Here is a 5,144-nt window from a genome sequence, read left to right as displayed (position 1 = left end):
GCTGGGAAGCTGACAGCTTTAGCTTTTGCTTCCAGGCTCCTCTAGCTCTTGGTTCCAAAAGCCTTCTGTCATTTTCTATTTTTTGGGAGGTTTAGAAGAAGGGTCTAGCTTGAAACTCTCCCCACCTCCTCCCACTCTGATTCGAGCATTCTGGCTTACACTCCTACCAGATCGGCCTTAGCATTTCTGGGACCTCTCTGGAGAGGGAGGGGCATGTACCTTGCCTGCTTTTTCTTTTGGTCTTTCTAACTTCCTCTTTTGGCTTCATTTATTTACTTAGAAAATGATTGTTGACCACCTACCTGCTAAGCCCAAGAATAAGAAGTGAGAAACAGCCCTGGTCTTGAAGGAGCTCACTGTCTTGACATGACTTGGCCCCTCTTCAGTTTCAAACATTTTTATAAACTTACTAAGAGTGTTCTGTTGGCAGAGGGATACAAACCAATGGCACAGAGTAGCATGCAGAAACATATATGTGATAAGTGTCTATCAATGGATGAATCGATAAAATGTGTATGTATATATACACACACATATACATTTACCTATACACAATGGAATATTTAGCTATAAAAAGAAGGAAATCTTTTATTTACAGTAATCTGGATGGCCTCGATGGCATTATGCTAAGTGAAGTAAGTTATAGAAAGGTAAATACTCTCTGATCTCACTTACATGTGGAATCTAAACAACAACAAAAAATAAAAAAAAAAAAAACCCACCACCGGGCTTACAATATAGAGAAGAGATTGGTGGTTGTCAGAGGTGGGGGGGTGAGGGTAGACAGAATGGGTGAAGGGGGCCAAAAGGTATAAGCTTCCAATTATAAAATTAGTTAAGTTGTGGGGACGTAGTATGCAACTTAGCTACTTAATACTGTATTAAAAGGGCACCTAGGTGACACATTGTTTGGGCAGCCAACTCTTGGTTTCGGCTTGGGTCATGATCTCAGGGTTGTGAGATCAAACCCCACATTGGGCTCATCGAGGAGTCTGCTTGGAATTTTCTCATTCTCCCTCTCCCCCTCCTGCTTATGCTCTCTGTCAAAATAAATAAACCTTTTAAAAAAACATATTACATATTTGAAAGTTGCTGAGCCTATTGTGGGGCTTGATCCAGGGACCTGCGATCATGACCTGATCCAAAGGCAGATGTTTAACAACTGAGCCACCCAGGTGTCCCAAGATTGATTAGTTTTAAGTAATCTCTATAGCCAGTATGGGGCTTGAACATACAAGCATGAGGTCAAGAGTTGTTATGCTCCACCAACTGAGCCAGCCAGGTGCCCAAGTTATACTTCAATTTTAAAAAATATATAATGTTGTAATGTAAATTATACCTCCATTTTTAAAAAAAGTGGGATAAATTTTAGCCTTTAAATTGTACTGTGTCTCCTTGATGTGTGATTGTACAGCATCACAAACTACTTGCTCAGGTAACTCAATAATCTCATTCAAATTACTTATTTAATGTTTGCTTTTCCCCCTAGCCTGGAAACTCTACTAAAAGTTGCAGAAAGAACTATGGCTTACAAGATACTTAGAATACAGGAACTAACATTCATTTTAACAGCTGCAGTACAGCATGGTAAAGATATCCAGAAGCATACATTGGATGTTAAGAGCCACAGAGGTCAAAGAACATTTTTAGTCAAGCTAGAACTCTAAACATAGTAAAATCAGATGAAATCTATGGTTGGTCCATTAAATGAAAAGTCAGCAATTGTAAAAGGTGATATTTATATATTTATATATCCATATATATATATATATATATATATGGATATTTAAATATATATATTTATATATCCTTAAAGATTTTATTTTAACTCAACTACATAAATGCACATTTATTTATAAATCTTTTCATATGGTTAATGCCGTATATTTGATATGGGTCTTCTACTGAATTTGGATCTTTCTTGCGTAAGCCATGTCTACAATGACCCATCACTCATGATTCCCACTTATGGTTTCTAAAAAAAGAAAGAAATACATATATGAAAATATATGATAATGTGATTAGCTAAATAAATGTTGGGGTTCCTGGTTGGCTCATTTGGTAGCATGTGACTCTTAAGTTCAGGGTTGTGAGTTGGAGCCTCATGTTGGATGTAGAGATTACTTAAAAATAAAATCTTATAAATGTTTATTGCTCATTTCATAGTCTGATGTGGGCTAGGTGGCTAGTCTTGACCTTTCCCCTCCAAGTAGTGATTCAGGGATCCTGGCACCTTCCATTTCGTGATGCTGTCATCTTCAGCATATGATTTCCAAGGTCTCTGTAGGAGGGAGAGAGAGTGAAGCAATTTATGATCAGTCCGGGGAGAGGTACACATCACTTCTGTCCATATCCAGGCACATGGTTCCAATGCAACTACAAGGAAGATGGGAAATATCTTCCTTTGTGCCTAGAAAAAAGAAATAAGCAGCATCTTACCCTGTCTTTGTTGCCACACTACTATTTACTAGGCTAAAGAAATTGTTTTGATAAATTTTTGTTTAATGAATGTTGGAAGTTGTTTATACTTATTGAGTTGATTATAAATGCTTTTCTCCTTTGATATGTTAATGTGATAAGTTACAGTATAGATTTTTTTCCATCTCTTCATCTTCCTTGCACCCTTGTGATAAAACCTAATTGGTTACGTTGCATGTTGCTGGCTGCTACTGGCTAGCATTTGTTTAGGAGCTCTTTGTTTATATTCATAAGTGAAATTTGCCTGTATATTTTTAATTATTTTCTGCTGTCTTTGTCTGGTTTTGATATCATTATATTAGCCTCATAAAATAAATGGTGGTCCATTTTATCTTTTCCTGTTTTCTGTAGCAGCTTGTTTAGAATAGGTTTTGATATCATTATATTAGCCTCATAAAATAAATGGTGGTCCATTTTATCTTTTCCTGTTTTCTGTAGCAGCTTGTTTAGAATAGGATTATAGATTTTATTTATTTATTTGACAGACAGATCACAAGTAGGCAGAACAGCAGGCAGAGAGAGAGGGGAAGCAGGCTCCTCTCTGAGCAGAGAGCCCAATGCGGGGCTCGATCCCAGGACCCTGAGATCAAGACCTGAGCTGAAGGCAGAGGCTTAACCCAGAGCCACCCAGGCATCCCTGGATTATCAGTTTCTTGAATATTGGTGGAACACACAGATAATTACCTGGGCCTGATAAATATTTTGGGGTTGCTTTTAATTACTGATTCACTTTCTTTAAGAATTAAATATATATTCAAATTTTGCTATCTCTGGCAGTTTAGGAAGGTCATGTTTTTTCTAGGGCATTTATCATATTTCTCTTAATCTTCAAATACATTGGTATAACGTTTTTCATAATATTCTTTTTTTTTTAAAGATTTTATTTATTTATTTGACAGAGAGAAATCACAAGTAGATGGAGAGGCAGGCAGAGAGAGAGAGAGGGAAGCAGGCTCCCTGCTGAGCAGAGAGCCCAATGCGGGCCTCGATCCCAGGACCCTGAGATCATGACCTGAGCCGAAGGCAGCAGCTTAACCCACTGAGCCACCCAGGTGCCCCATTTTTCATAATATTCTTATTAAAATTCTCTGTTGTTTTGGAGTGCCTGTGTGGCTCAGTGGGTAAAGCCTCTGCCTTCAGCTCGAGTCATGGTCTCAGGGTCCTGGGATCGAGCCCGGCATGGGGCTCTCTGCTAGCAGGGAGCCAGCTTCCCTCTCTCTCTGCCTGCTTCTCTGCTTACTTGTGATCTCTCTCTCTGTCAAATAAATAAATAAAATAAAAAAAAAAAACTCTGTTGTTTCTATACTTTGATCTCCTTTTTCATTCCTTTTTTTTTTTTTAAAGGTTTTATTTATTTATTTGACAGAGAGAGATCACAAGTAAGCAGAGAGGCAGGCAGAGAGAGAGGAAGGGAAGCAGGCTCCCTGCTGAGCAGAGAGCCCCATTCGGGACTTGATCCCAGGACCCTGAGATCATGACCTGAGCCGAAGGCAGCGGCTTAACCCACTGAGCCACCCAGGCGCCCCTCCTTTTTCATTCCTAATATTGTTTTATTTATACTTTCTCCCCTTTTCCTTAATAAATTTTTACAGATATTTGTGTATGTAAATGTCAATTTTAATGATTTCTGTTCTTTAATATTTTCTTTATGTTTTCATTACAGTTGCTCTTTCTCTCACTTATTTGGGTGCTTAGCCTACTAATTTTTAGTCTTCCTGCTTTTGTAACAGACATTTAAGGCTATAAATTTTGCTCTAAGTCTTGCTTTGGCTGTATCACATTCATTTTGACAGTATTTTCACAATCATTTAGTTCTAAATGTTTTCCAGTTTTTACATGAGTTATTGGGAAGTATGTTTTAAAATATTCCAAATAGGTGTGCTGGGAAGCTCAGTCAGTGAAGGGTCTGCCTTTGGCTCAGGTCTTGTCTCTGGGTTCTGGGATCAAGCTCTGTGTTGGGCTCTCTGTTCAGCAGGGAGTCTGCTTCTCCCTCTCCTGCCTCTCCCCACTGTTTGTGCTCTCTCTCAAACAAATAAATCTTTCTAAAAAAAACAAAAGCTCCTAAATAAGTGTTTTAAAAAACAATAAAATATTCCAAATGTGTGGGGAGTTGTTGGTTGGTTATCTTTCGTTACTGTGTTCTAATCTAATTGTTTTGAGGTCAAGGAATATAGTCTGTACATGGTCAGGTTTTGTATTGCTGCACGTATATTTGTAAACAATGTGTAGTAATCTAATTTGGAGGATATACAGTTCTATATTCAGCCATTATATCAAGCTTGTTAATGATGCAGTTAAAACTATATTTCTTTACCAGTGTTTCAACTATTTGATCTATCACTAAGAGATGTATTTATATCCCCCACTATAATAAAATATTTGCCAATGTCTCATAATTATCCATTTTTACTTTACACATTTTGAGGCTATGTTATTTGGCACATACACGTTCAGAATTATGATATCTTTCTGACACGTGGTTCTTTTGTAGCAGCAAATTTTCTAAGTGCTTTCAAAATATTAATTATACATTAATTTTTTTTACCCCTCATAACAACTCTGTGAAGTAAATACTATTATTTTCTCCATTTTATAGATGAGAAAATTGATGACAGAGAGATTAAGTACTTTACCAAAGGTTACTCAGATTCTAAGTGGTGGAGTTA

The 5,144-nt window shown here is 37.4% G+C and overlaps 1 long non-coding RNA gene across 1 annotated transcript; it reads left to right on the top strand.

Moving 5' to 3' along the window:
- The first annotated feature begins 540 nt into the window (after nt 1-540).
- Nucleotides 541-4,868, top strand: LOC309869118. The gene is made up of 2 exons (XR_014314000.1): nt 541-2,846; nt 2,934-4,868. It is a non-coding gene; the product is annotated as an uncharacterized lncRNA (long non-coding RNA).
- Nucleotides 4,869-5,144: the final 276 nt, after the last annotated feature.

This window comes from Mustela nivalis (assembly GCF_964662115.1).
Source record: "Mustela nivalis genome assembly, chromosome: 7".
Classification (NCBI taxonomy): domain Eukaryota; kingdom Metazoa; phylum Chordata; class Mammalia; order Carnivora; family Mustelidae; genus Mustela; species Mustela nivalis.
The sequence above is the reverse complement of the archived record's forward strand: the minus strand, read 5'-3'. Positions and strand labels throughout refer to the sequence as shown.